The sequence below is a fragment of the Mauremys mutica genome, chromosome 13, assembly GCF_020497125.1.
Source record: "Mauremys mutica isolate MM-2020 ecotype Southern chromosome 13, ASM2049712v1, whole genome shotgun sequence".
Taxonomy (NCBI): Eukaryota; Metazoa; Chordata; order Testudines; family Geoemydidae; genus Mauremys; species Mauremys mutica.
The window spans coordinates 4,881,186-4,900,291 of NC_059084.1; the positions used below are offsets into that span (position 1 = coordinate 4,881,186).

Below are 19,106 nucleotides of genomic sequence, written 5' to 3' on the forward strand. Positions count from 1 at the left end.
ACTGAAAAGCATTAGGGACTTTTTTAGCAGGAGAGTCATGGTATATTTAACCCCTTCTGTGCTGCACGATGTACAAGCTACAGCCTACAAATGTGGCTCCATCTAGCAGAGCTGGTCAAAAGATTTCAGGGTTCTTTCACCAACAAAGGCGGGGCGAGCGTAGGGTTTGGTGGGGGGGGTTGGGACTAGCTTTACTCTCGCGCGCCGACAGGGTGGGCCGTTGGCAAAACCTTCCCATGCAAGACCCCCACGTTCCTAGAAAGTCAAAGCAGGCGCAGGAGCGAACGGGTCAGTTTGTAACACAGTAATCCACGAGGGAGGCACAAGTCTTTGGGAACCCCTCTGGGGGCATCGGGGAGCCCATACGCCCGTACAACGAGACAGGTTTACAGGGATGGCTTGGTGGCACTGTGCACTGCTCACGCCCATGCAAGACTCTTTCCAGACCTGTGTCACACTGTGCTGCACCTGGAGGGCAGAATAAGATTATTTGCTTTCGTTAGGCGGCTCAGAAGAAACCCCTCAAGCCATCTGCAGAGGCAGCACTGACTCACTTTCAGCGGAGCCCTGTTACAGTCCCACCCGGGGCAGGAGCATAATGGCCGCTGGGAATGGCATGGGACATAAAGATAGGGGGAAATTCGGGGATGAAGAAGGCCTGGAGGAGGAAAAAATTGCACTAACCATGTCAGGTCACATAGAGACAAACCAGATTCCCTTCTGTCCCCATCACATGGAATTTGGAAGGGTAGCGGTGGCATCTGGAATCACGTGGAGCAGGCTGCAATGTCGATCGGTGTACCCTGGTGTACCTGGCTAGCCCCTGACGGGTGGGGGGTCAGAGGGGAAGGGAGGGATCTTGCTTTGCAATGCAGCTGGAGCGTTAACTCCTCTCACAGCAATTGTCGGCGCGTATTTTACAGGGTGTTTATGGACGTATTACACAGAGCCGGCAAAAGGCACAATATTAAGCAGTGCATAGAGACACCAGTGCAATTCATGGAGAGAGGCCACACTACAGCACACAGAAGGAAGTTCAGCTAGGCTAGCTGATGCCAGCAGTTGGAGTTGAAATACTTTGTCTCAAGAGCCTAGGAGAGGGAAGACTGTGGGCAAGAGACAGAGAGAGATAATTCTGAAAAGAGGAAGACTTGAACAAGGGAGATTTCCCAAGCAGACAGAATAAAACCTCCCTTAAAGGGGCCCTTGCTCATTTCTGACAAAGCTTCCCAAAGCCCAAAATAACTAGCCTTGTCCTAGCAGTGCTAGCTACCCAGCGGTGTGTCTGTAAAGCACTCCTTCTGCCTCTCATACCCTTGCTTTGCCATGGTCCCCTGGTCTCAGGGATGTCAGAATCTAGTGACTGTGAGCATCAGAATTCACTGCTGAGGGCCCAGTTCTGATGCCAGAAATTCTGAAGTGTGAAGAGGAGAAGGAGAGCGTGTGCATGTATGTGTGTCTCTGGAACAGATTTTCAGGAGTTTATGAATTTCGGTTTTGGTCTTCAAAAGTCCACACTAAAGGGTGCCCCTGCCCACAGCTCTGGGAGTAGAAAGTACATTTAAAACATAACAGCGTGGGACTTGGGCATGTAACTGTCTTTGCAAGGCACACATACAACTGCATGCTGAATGTGGGGGAGCTGTTACCACACATACTTTTGCAAAGTGACTTAAGGGTGCAGCCAAGTGGCTAGTTAGATACATTTTGTATGAACAACTGCACATTCTGCATTGGTAGTCACAGCAACTGTGCACTTGAACTGGGACATCTGGGTCTGTATCTCAAAATACACATGTCTTGGTCATCAGTAATAAAAGGGAATAAAGGGGTCATAGGTGGAAAATGTTTTTAATGAAGTCTGGGTGCAAACGGGACCTTGACACTGACTCCTCGCCATTTTTAAAGTCTAGAGAGGGCAGGTCCTTACAATTTAAAAATTCAAAGTCGACCACTACCACTGAGAAATACTATTCCTCCCCAAAAGCCACAGTTTTCCCTGGGATACAAATACAATGTGTGAGCTTCCCAAACAATGAACACTGATGCCACACATGTGCGCATTCCTACCTCTAACACAGAAGCGTCTGGGGCACAGACACAGACAGACAAAAGCCATGTTAATTTCAATTTCATCAGGAGAGAAAATTGTACTTTTGAACAATACAGAGAAAAAAAAACTGTATTGAAAAGTTGTGTATTTTTTTTTAACTAGAAGCGGATAAATGAGAACAGAGTCTGCCTTTCCATAGAGCGTTTTCCTGTAAATTCACACAGCAGACTACCGCTAAGTCAGGTGTCCGTTCGATGATCTGTTTGTCCTGTTTAACAGGATATAGCTACAAACACCGTTGGCAGGATGCAAATTTGCCTCCAAAGTCACCATCATTTTACAACACACTGATGTTCTGATGCACTGAAACATCACTCTGCAAGGTGTCAGTGCAATCATGACATCAGTTTGTCCCTGAGAAAATGACAAAGGTGGTAACTGTAGACTGAAATAAACTTAATATGGCACCCACACACCCTCCATCTATATTTTATGGCTTGGGGTAGACTCCTAGATTGGTACCAAAGAGCACACAGTTGCTATCTACAACGTCCGTAATCCTCGATCGATAAGACTAACAATCAGTCCACCAAGTTAAGCAGGAAGGGAGAAACTACACTTAGAATAGAAGTGGACTGAAGTATCACCTTAGGGTGTCACATGAACAGAGAGAGTATGAGAACTTAGGGGGTTACCAAGAGGGAACCGAGAGGCGGCCGAGCTGAAAAGTTTTGGGCTGATTTTATCTGCCAGGCAAGGATTTCACATGAGGACAGGCCATACGAGGTGCTATCACATGGGAAATCTCTAACAAAGTGATATTTTAAGAGCGAGTCCTGCACACCCCGGGCTCCTGCAGTACTGCACGAGACGAGCGAGAGCGCACTTAATTCTAAACGATCTAGAGGAGGGAATGGGTGCTTCCAAAGAGCAGTCATGAGATCAAACAGCCCTTCCCCCCCTCCTCCGGTGGTTGGTTCAAACCTCAGCCCCAGTTGAGTTCTGAGCACAAGTCATTGCAAGCCGCTAGCTGCTCAGTGCTCTACTGACATAAGCTTGACAGCTTTGGAGGCACCAAGGTTTGGATGGGCAGAGAGAGTGATTTGCACCCTCCTTGTTGCTAGAGGTGGTTAGGTCTGATTCTCAGTCTCTTTGTGCAAAGCAGCTGGGAAATTGGCTTCTTGAGGTCTGCCCCTTTAAATCTCAGTGATCCAGAGCCACCTCCCAACACAGTCATGACATAAGAGCGGCCATATTGGGTCAGACCAAAGGTCCATCCAGCCCAATACCCTGTCTTCCAACAGTGGCCAATGCCAGGGGGCCCAGAGGGAATGAACAGAACAGGGAATCATCCAGTGATCCATCCCCTGTCGCTCATTCCCAGCTCCTGGCAAACAGAGGGACACCATCCCTGCCCAGCCTGGCTAATAGCCACTGATAGACCTATCCTCTATGACAGTGGTTCTCAACATATTACACACTATGGGCCACATATGCGGCCCACAATGTGTAACCTGGGCTGCAGGGGCCGGGTGGCAGGGCAGTGGCAGCCCAGACCCCTCCCCTGGACCCCTGCCGTGTGGGCTGCCACCCCTAGACCCCAGAGGGCGGCCGGCTGCCCCAACACCAGCTGGGAACCTCCGACACCGGGCATACCCGCAGCCTTAACACACATGCTAAAGCAGCACTGCTGCTCCATGAATTTATCTGATTCTGTTTCAACCCGTTCTAATCTTGGCTTTCACAACGTTCTCTCGCAAAGAGTTCCACAGCTTGACAGTGCGTTGTGTGAAGAAATACTTCCTTTGGTTTGTTTTAAACCTGCTGCCTATTAATTTCATTTGGTGACTCCCGGTTCTTGTGTTATGAAAAGGAGTAAATAACACTTCCTTATTCACTTTCTCCACACCCGTCATGATTTTATAGACCTCTATCATATCCCCCCTTAGCCGTCTCTTTCCCAAGCTGAAAAGTCTCAGTCTTATTAAACAAGACACATACACACATATCACATACAGCTAAGAACAAGACAGCAGGCCTGTTACTGCTCTAAATTATGTTAGCCGGGGGGGGGGGGGAGCTGCAAAGAGGACGTAAAGCTACCTTCCCCCGCTCCTCTCTGATCCTGTGCTGAGCACAGCTCGCCCAGACCAGAGCATCTGGCGGGTGTTTTGAATCAATTCAGCAAAGCAGCAAAGGAGACGCCTGTACCACTGCTGTACCTGTTCTGTGGATGGAAACCTTCAATCTAGCCATTCTGCGTGCCCCTCCAGCAGCAGCCCAGCTATAGTTCCTGATACAGCATCTCAGTTTACATGAAGCATTTAAACAGACGTGCAGATCTGAAGAAAGGAATAAAAAACTGAGTACCTCCTCTAACAGGAAAGGGAGTGGCAAGGGAAGTGGCAGAATCAAATGAAGAGTTCAGACCTTTTTTGGGAAAGCACCATCAATGAGTTCTCCTCTACGGTGAGCCTTCCTGTGCAGAGTGAAAGCTGACAGGCCCGTCCCCGGATTGCTCCCATCTGTGTTGACGTGGTCCAGGAAACTCAGAGCTTGTGTTTCTTACGTTTACTAGACAAATGTTTTACTGGGGAGTGGAAAGATATATACCCCGATGGAATTACTGCCTGAGTTTTCGCTTTTCCTAGGAAGGATGATGGTAAAAAAAAAACAGCGCTGATCAAAATCGAGGACAGGAATGGTGCAAAACTTACTCCACTAACATCTCACGATCATCTTTTCTTCCCACTTCAAGCGCCTCAGAAAGCTGAGGGTTGTGCTCCCATGTCTGACACAGACTGTCACTGCATAGCCAGCTATGGGCATAGCTACAAAGACAGATACTCTGAGATAAGAACACCCTGTGATGCACAAGCAACTTCCCAAGAGTTTCTGCCATTTAAGCTAAAAGCAACGTGTTATGCCTGAGAGCTTAACACCCCCAACAACTGGAAACCAAGAACAATCGAGAAGTTGGCCCCACCTGATCTGATCCACAGAATCACAAGTTTAGTGCTTGCTGGAAATACCTGGAACGTCCTGGTATTCCTGCTGGTTAAATGGATTTACTACAGCAAAACAGCTGCTGAGGATGCACCAGTATTAATAGGGTTAATGATATGCTGATTTTCCTCTCCTGGAATGGGCATTATTGAATGATCAGCACTGGCCTCTGGTAGTCACATGGCCACTTTTCCAGTAACAAGCCAGGGTAACTTGTAAGAGCCAAATTTTGAGCCCGAACATCCCTTATATATCACTTATACATTGCCTGTCCCTTCCACAAGCAGCACACCTAACAGCTAGGCGTGTGATACTGCTTCTAACCTTCTGTCACGCTAAGCTGCAGTCATGAATCAAGGGTATCTCACGTAAAGCACCCGTTACCAACAAGAGTGAAAGAACTTTGTTCTCAGCCTACGCAAAGGGCCGTCACCTTCTGATTCATCCCGTACTGATCTGAGTGCTGAGTTACAAATTGTTACCTGTGGATAACCGAGGAGGAGCCATTCCCGCTTTACACACAAAGTAAGGTTGGTTCTTTTGGGTTTTCTGGCGAAGACTGACTCACAAAGTAAAACACAATCAGAAACGCAACCTCAGTTTCCTTTTTTCAATGAAATGCTCCACGCACTGTAACCAGCTGAGAGCTCTGCACCCAGAGTGTTAAACCAAGGCTGAAGCAGAGTGAAAACTGATTTGAGATTGCCACCTACTCTGCTGATGTCACCAATTCCAAACATTTTCCAGCGGGGGAGGCATACCCAGAGGGAGACCCTCAAATGCCAGCACCAACCAAACCCCATTTTTCAGTTAATACTGGGAAGAAGCAATCCCACAGGACAAAAACGGGATTCAAATTAAAGTGACAGGTTTCAGAGTAGCAGCCGTGTTAGTCTGTATCCGCAAAAAGAACAGGAGCACTTGTGGCACCTTAGAGACTAACACATTTATTTTAGCATGAGCTTTCGTGGGCTAAAACCCACTTCATCAGATGCATGGAGTGGAAAATACAGACAGGCGATATTTATACATACAGAGAACATGAAAAGGTGGAAGTTTTGTTCTCTGTATGTATAACTATCTCCTGTCTGTGTGTTCCATTCTATGCATCCGAAGAAGTGGGCTGTAGCTCACGAAAGCTCATGCTAAAATAAATGTGTTAGTCTCTAAGGTCCCACAAGTGCTCCTGTTAAATTAAAGTGAATGACACAGAGGCTTGTGAGCAGGAGAGCGCACGGGACATGGTATTTCTAAAGCTTTTCTGGGGTAGGGGCCCCTGAGCGATGAGATCAACAGGGTGGGAGTGTGCTGGGGGGGGCGGGGTGTCCCGATATGAATAGCCAAAGAAAAACTGGGCTGATTCTCCAGATCTCTAGGTGCCCGTGCTTGGAGAGCACCTCCCGCAGCTGAAGCACCACTGGGTTATCAGTTAAGTGCAAGGCCTAACACCAGCTGTTTTCTTCAGCTTCAAAACTGGGCGAGGGAGCACAAAGGCCAGTTATCTCCCCTCTACTCCATGACACACCCATGCACTTAAGTCCCAAACCAGCTTGACAGCAGCCATCCCACAGCTCAGCCCAGGCAAGCTGTTCAGACAGAGGGTTCCTTTTGCAAAGTCATTCTCTTTCACTGCGCCGGAAAACCAGGGGTTCCCCTTTTCAGTGTGACAGCTTTCCGGTTAGGCCCACCCGCTTCTCGCATTTGCCAAGAAGGCACCTCCCTTCCCAAGGCCATAAAGCGCCGCACCCATCCCCCAGGAGGGCACTGCCTGTCCTTGCCCCTTAAGGCAAGTATGCTCCTGCCGCTCTTCCCAAAGAGATGCCACTCAGAGTATGTCTACAGTACGGAGATTGTACCAGCACAGCTACGTCGCCGTGGTTATGCTGGCTTAACTCCATCATGGAGACGCAACGTACACAGAAGGGGTTTTCTGTCAGTGTAGGAACTTTACCTCCCTGGGCAACGGTAGCTAGGTTGACAGAAGCATTCGTCCATCAACCTACCTGTGTCTACAAGGAGGGCTAGGTCGGAAGAGTGACACTGGTCAGGGGGTGGATTTTCTCCATCCCTGACCGATGTAGCTATGTCGACCTAAAATGTTTTAAGCGTAGGCCAGCCCTAAGAGAGAAGCAGGACGCTCCTGAACTAGCTGGTGTGGGGCAGAAGAGGAGGGAGCTGGGACTTTGGCCAGACAACTGAATTCCCCAGCCCGTCACACAGACCGCATGGTGTAAAACACAGGAATAATGGATGAGACACAACCCAGGGGAGTGGAGCTCCAGAGAATGTGCCTGGGAAGTTGTAACAGTGGCTCCCCCAATTCAAGCCAGCAGAGACCCGCTTCATACATCACCAACCACTGTTTACACAGGGGAGGGACCAGATGAACCACTGTCCCCCTCCCATCCCCAGAGGAAAGCAGCAATGTTTAAAGAAGGACTTCTCTTAGAGGACACCTATTTTTTTGCCAGTGTATCATAAGCATGAATCTCACTGCCTTTCGTGTGGGTTTCCAGGATTCCCTGGCTGTTTCTGCTAATCATCAGAGACCTCCATTTAGAGCAGCAGTTTTCAAACTTTTTTTCTGGTGACCCATTGAAGAAAACTGCTGATGCCCGCGACCCAGTGGAGCTGGGGATGAGGGGTTCAGGGTGTGGGAGGGGTCTCTGGGCTGGGGCAGGAGTGCGGGAAGGGGTCAGGGCTCTGGATTGGGGGTGCGGACTCTGGGGTGGTGCTGGGGATGAGGGGTTGGGTGCAGGAAGGGGCTCTGGGTTTGGGGGGGGCTCAGGTTTGGGGCAGAGGATTGAGGTGTAGGTGTGGGGCTTACCTCCGGCGGCTCCCGGTCAGCGGCGCAGCTGGGGTGCAGAGGCAGGCTTCCTGCCTCTCCTGGCACCGCGGACCACGGTGTGCCCTGGAAGTCGCCAGCAGGTCTGGCTCCTAGGCGGAGGCGTGCAAGCAGCTCCACGCAGCTCTCGCCAGCAGGCACCGCCACCAACGATCCCAGACTATTATCTCTGCCAACAGGATCCATGCAGGACACACCCTCTCCTTATCACCCATTACAGCCCAATCTGAAGTCTAGTTCTAACCCCATCTAAAGTTGGTTACTACACTAAAGCAACTGAAGCTGTTTCGTTCTATAACCTCCTTCAGTCTTGGTGTGTCATGACCTTTTACAGAGCTAGGCCTGAGGTCAACACCAGACTCACTGCAGGATGCAGAAGAAGTTGAATTACATGTGTGGGTGGGAGACTCTGATTCAAAACGCTGACACTTCAGTGCTAACAAAGGAAACACCATAAGCGGCAAACAGCTGGACAGTCAGACTTCACAAGTTCACACTGTGGCAATCCGCAAACCCTTGCATTCACATGAAAGAAACAGCAACTCACAACAGTTCCAAGGACTGACACATTGAAGATCCCGGACGACCACTCTGCAACGCTTTCAGTTTTACACTGTGCACCTAGTGCTCTTGCTAAGTGCGATTTGAACACATACTAACAGAGGAGGGAGAAAAAAAAAACCATCACGCTGACAAAATGCCAACACCACAAGCAGATTCGTCCTCCGCCCTCCCTGCAGCAAAAAAACAAAACAAAACAAAAAGAACCTTCCTCTTTTACCCTATGGCCTGTAGGAAGAGCCTGTACGAATAGGCTTCTCAAGGTGCCTGGACCACCAGCAAATCCGCACTCTTTTAGATCAAGTCAGGGGAAATTCTAGAAGAGGGTCTTCCCCCACAGCGTGTGGGGCCGGAACATGAGGGGAATCACCAGTTTCTATAGCAACCCGGACCCAGTTTAGACCTTTATAAAGCCAAGTCAGCTTCTTGAATTTCACCCAGAACTGAGCGGGAAGCCCTTGCAGATTACAAAGAACAGGTGTATTATGCTCCACCATTAAACTGCTATGTAAGCTGGGCAGCTGCAGTCTATATATTTTTAGACACAACAAATCCTGCATCTTGGCATGGGGTTGGACTAGCTAGATGCCCCTTGCGGTCCCGTCTAACCCTATGAGTCATGATACTGGCTGATGTTTTTGAACGGGACTGACCTGCGGTCCCCAAGCAGAGCGCATTCCTGCAATCCGGGGCTCTCAATCCAAGGATCTCAGTGCACTTTGCCAAAGGGGCTGGTAGTGTCCCCAGCACACAGATTGGACAGCAAAGGCTCACAGACATTAAGTGACGTGCCCCAAGTCACACAAGTTAGCAGCAGGGTTTCCCCAAGACCTCTCTACTCTGACTACTGCACGGCCTCCCACGCAGGATTTCCACGACGTTCAGCTGTGCTCTTCACACCAATTTGCACTGTACAATAAAGGGGGGGGGTTATGGGTGTGTGGGGGGGGGAGGGGTTATGCCATACCCTAGGGAGAAGAGTTCTCAACACTCCAGTCAAAATGCCTGTTTGCTTACTTGTTAACTCGTGGCATCAGGTAACATAACCAGGCTCAGAGACATTTCTGCACCCTGTGTGCACTCAGGGCAGCTGGATTAAGTTCCCCCACCCTGCCCCTCTAGGCAGGAAAATGCTGCATTTGCTCTTCAGATCAGTCCCGCGTGCTCTTGGCGTTTGCACAGGAACTGTCCCTCTCCTCCGATCCCCTGCCCGTTCCCCTCGCAGCCGTCAGATTACCCGGAGCTCAGCAACACAGGAAGGGCCCATCTTCCAGGCACTCAGAGAGCGGTCCCACAGTGAAATGAATGGAGCGGGCGGAAGGTCGCTGGACTCGGCCCTAGGTTATTTTGTAACACTACACTGGGACTGGACTTGATGCTTTAAAGACAGAGAAGCCACAGCGCTTGGAAACGGAGCGAGTCAATTTAAGGGAGGGGGAGGAGAAAGAAATCCCATATGATGACTAAATTCATGCTGGTGAAGCCCGTTTGCTGCGGGACAGGGTGCAGCAGTTAGAACGCTCCGGGCTCTAGAGCACTGGTTCTCAACGTGCGGCCCAATCAGCACACGTGCGGCCCAGGTGACATCCTCAGGGCCAGACAGGTAGTAGAGCTATTGTGTGGAAGCGGCCCACATAACACACAGGGAGCTGCGTATGCACCCCACAGTGGTAAATAGATGGAGAACCACTGCTCCAGAGGGACTCCCAAAGCCGCTCTCTGAAACACCTGGCACGTCTCAGCGCAGCCAGCAGCTCTCTGCCTACTCAGACGACGGCGCCCCGCACCGCGACGGCTGTCTCACAGCCTCGGCACCCTGCACTTGCTACCTGGCAGCGGTACAGGAAGTTGTACGAGCTATTATTAGGATTGGTATTTTTCTTTAGCAACCTAGTTTAAAAAAAGAATAGAAGGTGGGGCTTGAAAACATACCAGACGCTTACAGGCCAGCCCGTAGGAGAGAAACCCAGCGTGCTGCACCTTCTTGTCTGCTTGGGGCAACGGTGCTGCCTTTGGGTCGCGCTGTTCTCCTCCAATCCTTAGCAGACAGGAACTCCAACTAACAGCCCAGAATAGGAACCCATCATTGCCACGCTGCTGTCATGCAAGGGATCCCCAACTAGTACCCAAACCCGTCCAAGGGCCAGGCCCTGATCTTCAAAGCCCACCACGAACAGGGACCAAGCTACTCAAGGGGCTGCCTCTCCCTACACTGCCATGACAGCCGTGCACTTCAGGAATAGTAGCTTGTCAGTGATCCATGCAAGCCCCCATCCTCCATTCTGCCCCCAGCCCTGTGAAGCGTCGCTCAAGTTTCTGACCCTTAGTGATCATGTAAACTCTCCGAGCCTCCACCTCCCCCCATTTCTTAGCAGGGAGTAATGCATCCCTACCTCACAAGTTGAGCGGTGAAGCCTAATTCCTTTTGAGGTGCTTTGAGATCCCCGTCTGACCAATGCTATTGGAGTGCAAAGCAGTATTGTTCATTTCCCCTCTGCATTTCATCACTCTTATAAATTCAGCTTCCAGCAACAAATGCAAATGAATCTGCGCAGCTGGTGGGAGAGGAGAGACAGTTTTATGGGACCTTTTTACCATCCAACAATTGTGCTGGCATCCCAGAACACAAACTAAAAGGCAGACACTCGGGGTTGGAGGGAGGCCTAGGCCTTAACCAGAAAAGAAGGAGAGGACCAAGTTATTTCCAGCCATTGCTGGTGATAAAGAATGGGCGTTATTTCCCACTGTACCTCCAGCCTCTCTTGCTGCCCCCTCTTTTCACCTAACACCCAGGCACTGGGACAGAGCTTGCCTTAGGAGAAGGGGGAGCCCAGGAGGCCAATCCTACCCAAAATGGGCACGTGGCATCAGAGCTGAGCCAACAGTGGAACATGTGTCCCCATGAATATTCACTCACATCTGAGAGTAAATTTTGATTGGGCCACGACTCTAAAACCCTTTCACTTTCTCATCAGCAGTAGAGCTTTCTCAGCGGTGAACACTTGTGTTAAACGCAATTTAAGCAAGAATACTGATCAAAACTACGTAACTAATCAACACAGCAGGGACTGCGAACATCCAGAGGAGAGCAACAAACATAGCACAAGGTTTAGAGAACCTGACCTATGAGAAAAAGGCATGTTCAATCTTGAGAAAAGAAGACTGAGCAGGGACCTGTTAATAGTCTTCAACTCTGTTATGGGCTGTTATACAGAGGATGGTGATGCAACTGTTCTCCATGTCCACTAAAGGTAGGACAAGAAGTAATGGGCTTAACCTACAGCAAAGGAGATTTAGGTTAGATATTAGGAAAAACTTTCTAACTACAAGGGTAGTTACACACTGGAATTGGCTTCCAAGGGAGGTTGTGGAATCCCCATCACTGGAGGTTGTTAAGAACAGGTTGGACAGACACCTGTCAGGGATGGTCGAGGTTTACTTGATCCTGCCTCAGTGCAGGGAGCTGGACGTGATGACCTCACAAGGTCCCTTCCAGCCCTACATTTCTGTGTTTCACAACAGACTATCCATAAGTGACCTGCAAACTCTGAATCTGAATAACATAAAGCCCCAAAATGTTCAAGAATTCGGACACCCCTTTGTGAACAGAAATAAACAGGCGGAGGTCTCAATTTTCCACCACACCAAGCACTGTCATATAAGCCTGTGCAAAGGGACATAAAACACGACCAGATCAGGATTCTCCACCACAGGCAATGTTCAACACCTGCTTTGCACAGGTTTAAGCGACTAACCACATTGCAAGGCAGTGGAGACTGATGCTCAACAGTCTGTCCAAGAGGTTACATGTTGCAAGTTATTTGTTCCCCTTCCTTCCACCTGTCTAAACACCTTCCTGGCTTTTAGTTCACCTAGAAGGCCAAGACATTTCCTACTTGTTCAGTGATTCTAGCCAGGTGACTGAGTTTGCAGTATTCTGCCCTGGCTGAAGCAGGTAGCGACCTTTTGCACCTTCAATGACCATCCCCTCACTAGCCCTAGTCATTCCCCAGACCTGGCAGCATGACTCGCAGCTCCACTTCTTCAGTGGCTGCCGTCTCTACATCAGATTTTCAATTTGCAGCACAGATTTCTCCCCGGGTTTAGTTCTTACTGACTTGTGTTCCTGCTCATTGTTGGATCAAGGCTTCAGCACAATGGAAGACGAGAAATCGAGAGATGGCAGCAGGGAACACCATGGGCTGGGGCAACCTGCAGGACTCAACTGCAGACTCATTCTGTGAGTAGGCAGCTGTAAGAACTGCTCCAGGCCTCTTCCTCAGCACAAAAACCACAGGGATGGCTGGATCCGGGAGGAATATGAACCCAGAGACTCGGCAACCAGATCTGTGTTAAAACCAACAAAACCTATGGAGAGGAGAGAGACACACATGGGCTCCCTGGGGTTGGGTGTACAACGGCTGCCGGTTTACCTGCCTGCTGGAAAACCAGCCCTCTCCTTTGCGCTGGTAGCAGCCAGAGCCCAGCAGGGCTGTTAAAAGCTCTTCTCTTCCTACTCAGGTGTCTCTTTATCAATGATGTAGCTCAACAGCCAATGGCGGGATTTTAAACAGGAGAGAGAAATGCTTCTTCCTTCCAGCTGTTCACCATTTGGAACCCTCATCCTGCGGGGGGCGGGGATGGGAGAGCGCTCTATCATCGGATCGATCTTTCCCAACCCAAATGTCTACATTGGTCTGCTGATAACGATCAGATTGCTACAGGGATCTCAGCCATTTTCACTGGCTGGATTTGTAGAGGGCATATGGCTGTGGGAACAGTCCAACGCACTAACCCTAACCTGGCCTCTGTTAACCCTTCGCTAGCACAGTCTCTGTGTGAGGATAGTACAGCATGACAACTCTCTTCCATATGCTCATAGCTCCACCACGCAGAGTGCTGCAAAGCAGATATACCTACCTGGGGGGGGCTTCACCCCAGATCCCACACTAGGCTAAAACCTTGGAACCGATTTGCACAGCTTGTGTTCTGATGGGAGGGCAAAACCCATCTCTCACCCTCATCTGTAGCAACTTTGCCAGAGATTCCACCTACGCTGATTGAAAGCACAGGATAACGAAGTATATGTCAAACCACATAAGGGGGCAGATTCTCAGCTAGTGTAAATTGCCACAGCTCAATTGACTTTAACAGAGCCGTGACAATCTACCCCAGCTCAGGAGGTGCCCCAAATATATTTTGTAGCCACTGGCGTGGTGGGAATTTAGTAGCATGTTTTACTCATCCCTCTTTGAACTCCTTCAGAATAAAAAGGAACAGAATTAGCTGCAGTCTGCTCATCAGCAACTTGTAAAAACAGCTTGTGAAGAATCAGCATGGAACTGTACCTCTGTATGAGCAACACTGGGGAGGGGGGGAGGGGAACACGTTGTAATCGACTGCCTTGTCCTAAATCTGTCCACAGCCATACAGGGTTATATAAAATGCAAAGTATCTGAGCCCTTTTTAGCTACAGTAGCAACAGAACAGAAGCACCAAACTTCTCAGGGTAGCAGGCCAGGAAAGGGAATGGCTATCTTTAAAATCTAGCAGACTCTTGTAAGGGGTGAAAAGCTACAAGTGTGCCTAATGTCTTGCAAAACTGTTTCAGCTGGGGTGGCAAATTTCAGAGCGATCCTGTCCCCTGAACCAGCAGAGACTGATCAAACAAGAGGAGGCGTACAGAACTTCCAAATCAAAAGATCTGTCTTAGCTGAAAGGTCTCAGCCATAAACATGTCTCAGCACTGCGGAATTTGTTTTCCTCTAGGGACCTGTTGGGTTTCCTCAGCAGCTGTGAAATTCTACGCGGTACCCACATATTAGGTTATATACACTCTACCCCGCTATAACGCTATCCGATATAACACGGGTTCGTGTATAGCGCGGTAGCAGTGGGGCTCCGGCAACACTTTAAAGGCTCCGGGGCTCCGGCTGCTGTGGGGAGCCCCGGGCCCTTTAAATCCCGCTGGAGCCCTGCCGCTGCTACCCGGGGCTGCAGCAGCGGGGCTCCACCGGCAATTTAAAGGGCCTGGGGCTCCCTGCAGCGGCTGGAGCCCAGAGCTCTTTAAATCACTGCCAGAGCCCCGATATAACAGGTTTCAGCTATAACGCGGTAGGGATTTCGGGCTCCCCACGACCGGGTAGAGCTGTATTTATTAACTGCACAGGTCCCCAAAGGTATTTTGATCCCTCTGCTTAACACTATCCAGAAAGCTGTGACATCCCTAGAGTTTGATGAGCTCCAGCCAACTCAGGGCACAGATGTGAAGTTAAAACAGTGGCCCAAAGAAGTAGGTTATGTTATAAATTCACTTCCCTACACATATCTACTGGGAATCTCATCAGGGAGTTGCAGTTTGTTAAGCATTCTTTAGACAAACGCCCTGCAGTCTAACGATGCAATCCATACATGGCTGTTACAGCGCCTTGCCATAGCCTTACACTTCCATAAAAACATAAGTAATTATTAAGTAGAATAAAAGCAGCACACACAATAACCAACCCTAACTGAAAATTTTAAAAGACCAGTAGTGGAGGTTAAAGAGCATATGTATAGGAGGATTAATACTACTATGATACACAGGCAGCTATTAAACAATCGTTGATGCGCCATAAAAGATGTCTAACAATCAATAATTATTTGTTTAGCATCTGCTTACACCTGAATCGAAGGAATACTTGAACCCTCTTTCAAAGGCATGGCACCATCTACCCCCACAGTGGTCCACAGAAAGAGAGAGCAAGGAGAAAAACTGAAAAAACAGGATGCCCAAGATAAATGTGGATCCAGTTAGGAGAAAGCTAGTGAAAGCTAAAGCAACATGCAAGCTAGCCACAAATAACCCTGCTCCTTCAAATCACTCCATCCCCCAAGAGAGGCTGAACTTGTCTTTTAGCTCAAACAGTACAGGTGCAGGCTTTGAGACCCAGAGACGCTGTATACTGTCATTGAACCGCACTTCCTATTTCACCTCAGGGTTTTACTTCAATCCAGGAATGATCAAGTTGAACAATTTAATACCCATATAAAGTTATTGCATGTACTGTGCACAGACTGGAAATGTGGGATGTCATTTGCTATAGGATCTAGAGCAGTGGTTCTCAAACTAGGGCCGCCGCTTGTTCAGGGAAAGCCCCTGGCGGCTGGGCTGGTTTGTTTACCTGCCTCGTCCGCAGGTTCGGCCGATCGCGGCTCCCACTGGCTGCGGTTCGCCGCTCCAGGCCAATGGGGGCCGCAGGAAGCAGTGGGGGCCGAGGGACGTACTGGCCGCTGCTTCCAGCAGCTCCCATTGGCCTGGAACAGCGAACCGCAGCCAGTGGGAGCCGCGATCGGCTGAACCTGCCTGGCCAGGCCCGCCAGGGGTTTTCCCTGAACAAGCGGCGGCCCTAGTTAGAGAACCACTGATCTAGACCTTAAGAAATCAATCAGAATTATCCAGTAGTTAAATCCTGGGCATCGCTTTGAAAAAATCAAGGAGACCCATGTTTTTATTCAATTCTTCCAGTCCTGGAATTAATATTTTGGGGGTGGACCCAGACACGCATTGCCAATTACAACATTCTCAACGTTGGTTACAATTATTATTCGAGGCAAGAAATGGATCTGACATTGCCACTTTAAATACACCCTCTGCCCCCAACAACCAGGAGGGGGAACAAATCATTAAAACCGATTTTTGTCATTTGAACTCCGAGTTAAAGACAAGAAGGTGACTAAGTGCACCTTCCAAGGAAATGAGCCACCAGTGAGAGGGAGACTCAACCCATATGAACGTTTGGAAAAGCAACCCCCACATGCAATTGAGAAACGCTGACATCAGGCAAGAATGCCAGAAACCACTGACATTTTGGCTAAGCTGCTGTTATTCAAGTAAGCAAGTTTGATCAAGTTTTTTTTGCCGGAATAACAGTGGGCTTGCACTCTCTCTGAGATAAGCAACATTCATTTTCTTTCTTTAAACATTTCTGTGGGGCTGCGTCCCTTTTTGGTGATTATTTCCTTGGAAAATGTGCTGGTTGTCTCAGCCAGGATAGTCAAAGGAACCTAAGGGGTTGAGGCACCTGATTCTCATTGAATTGCTAAGGGGTGTTTGAGGGCCCAACTCCTTTAGACGCTTTTGCCAATTGAAGCAGTTTCTCATCCAGTCTAACCCAGGATTTGAAGCACCCGAGAGAGCATACCTGAAGTCTTCATATCAACACTGGATGCCTTTCTCGAAGATACGCTTTAGTCAAACACTCGTTACTGGGCTCAAGACAGGAACAACTGGAAGAAATTCTATGGCCTGTGTTCTGCAGGAAGTCAGACGAGATGACCTAATGGTCCTTTCCGGTCTAACTATAGGTTGGGGAGGGGCAAGGGGCTTTGAACAGGGGCCTGCTCTTATTAATTCTAAGAGGTTCTTTTGTTTTTTAAACATGCACAAAACAGCACCAGTCTGGCCCTTCAGAAGGAAGTCACACAACGATGAAAAACACTTAATGAAGAGCCTCCGGGAACCCTAATTCCTCCTCCAAGGAGGACAGCGCAAATTCAGAACCACACGCAGTGAGCGCCCGCTCCGGAGGGAGCGCCTTATACAACAGTTCCAGTACCTAGCGAGGATAACACTGTTCTCAGAGCCACGCGGCCCCTCTCCAAGGGGCAGAATTCCCAGCCGTCACCGCTGGGTGCTCTCCATGAGGAAGAAACATGGAATACACCCAATATGTCAGTGCCATGGGCCAGACAGCAGAATTCAGCCCTGCATGCTGCTTGGAACACGTGCTCCAAGCAGCTTGCAAAGCAGGTTAGCAAATGATGCTGTGTGTTATTGAAACAGTAGAGCAATTCCCCCTTCTCCGGACGCGTTAGGGGATGCGATCGTTTCTTCAGGGACTCTGGTTTAAACCCATTCAGTTGTATTAAAGCCTGTCCATGCTCTCAGAGGCTTCCGTAATGGGATCCCCTTCCCCGCCCTCCACTTTTTTATATATTTAACACCATTATAAATGCTGGAGGCAAAGCGGGGTTTCGGGTGGAGGCTGTCAGCTCGCGACCTTCCCCATGTAATAACCCCGCGACCCCCTGAGACATCCCGACCCCCAGTTTGAGAACTCCTGTCGTAGTGGGTGGAAGCCTGTCTTCCCTACCTTGATCAGCCAGAGGGGTCGCTGTTGAGCAAAGAGGCGCTCCCTCCCCTCACAAGGGGAGTCAAGTGCACTTTCTCCACCAGCTGTCAGCAGGAGGTGGCAGAGATGCAAAGCACTGACCCCAAACACAGAGGGGTTGTGTGGGTTTTAATGTATTTTAATCGGATTTACAGGTGCATTCCAGGGGTTCCGTTAGGCGGCCCAGCCTCCGGCACCACTTGCTTCACGCAGAAGGCAGCAATATATAAAATGTAACTTGTATGCCCCATCCTTGGGCAGTGCAGGGAACGGGATTAGCCTGAGGTGACAAAGCTCCCTCGCCCAGTGTGTCTCTGATGACTACACTCCTCAGCCTGCTATAGCCCAAGCATGGCCAGTGTGTGACACACCCACCCTGGCGGCCACGCAATAAATTAATCCTGCAGGGAGCTGGAAAAGCTGCGGGATTTGCGTAGGTGACTCTTTCTGCAGCCTCACTGCCATGACTCTTCACTGCTGCGGCAAGGAATTCTCAGCAATGAAAGCAAGGGGACACGAAATGCATGAAGAACATAGGGGCCCGAAAGGCAGGTGTGACGGGTTGTCACACCCTGGGGTGCAGTGTGGGAGCCGTGGGAACTGCTGTCTCTCTCTAGGACACACCACTGTGTGAGGCTGGCTGCGTCCCCAACCCAGTTGTGTGTCTTAGAGGGGCACAGCGGTTTCTCACGGCTCCCAGACCGCACCCCAGGTGGGACAACCCATCACAGAGGGGCACCGCTAAGGCATGCAATCAGTGACTGTGTCCAAGCATGGGGAAATTTCATTTAATAGGCTGAAATGAAAACAAACAAACACATTCCAACAGCAGACAAACGGGAACTCTTAAAACTTAGCTGAAGAACACTGCCCCAAATCTCTAATTAAACAAGACCATCCCATTATTCTCTCCAGAACAACGAGAACCAGAACTTTGATTGTCAGCTCTTTGGGCTGCAGACTGTCGTTTGGTTCTGTGTTTGTACAGGACCTCACACAATGGGGTTCTGGTTCACAAATGGGGCTCCCTAGGTGCTATGGTAATACACACAATAACCAAATAAAATCTCCCCCCTCAGCTCCTAATACATATGGTTAAAGCTATCTGCTTAGCTTCAAGCTACCACAGCCTGGCACAGGAGCTCTTTTGTCACTGATATTTTCACCTGCCAGCACCCATCGTTATTCCCTGAGCCCGCGTTTCCTAATCACTGCACATGCTCGGTTTTCAGCGGGGGAAGTCAGAGGGAGAACTGACAGACCGGTTTTTCCCAGGTGCCCTCTTACTCCACGAGGTGTATTGTTGCTGCAGGCATCAGCGCTCTCCCCTATGTTGTCAGACAGGGGAAGTCTCTCTAGGAGAGGGTTTCCCTGACTGTTAAAAGAAAGGCTCAGGGGGCAGCTGAGGTTGGGGAGGAAAGGTCAAGCCAAACTCTCTCCAGAAGCAAGAGATGCTTGGAAACTTCCAAGAAAGATGCAGGCTAAATGG

At 49.6% G+C, this 19,106-nt stretch overlaps 1 protein-coding gene across 5 annotated transcripts in view; it reads right to left on the reverse strand.

The window, feature by feature from the left end:
* RGS19 (regulator of G protein signaling 19) overlaps positions 1 to 19,106 on the reverse strand; it is a 55,630-nt gene that overhangs the window by 24,993 nt on the left and 11,531 nt on the right. The window contains exons 1-3 of one of the 5 annotated variants that reach the window (XM_044986531.1): positions 7,887 to 8,011; positions 4,484 to 4,700; positions 4,276 to 4,395 (exon numbers count right to left, since the gene is read on the reverse strand). The exons of 2 other annotated variants lie outside the window; for them this stretch is intronic. The gene's annotated coding sequence lies outside the window, so the exon portion shown is untranslated. Of the gene's footprint in view, positions 1 to 4,275; positions 4,396 to 4,483; positions 4,731 to 7,886; positions 8,012 to 19,106 lie in introns of those variants that run through there. 2 more of the 5 variants (XM_044986533.1, XM_044986534.1) reach the window with 2 other exon arrangements.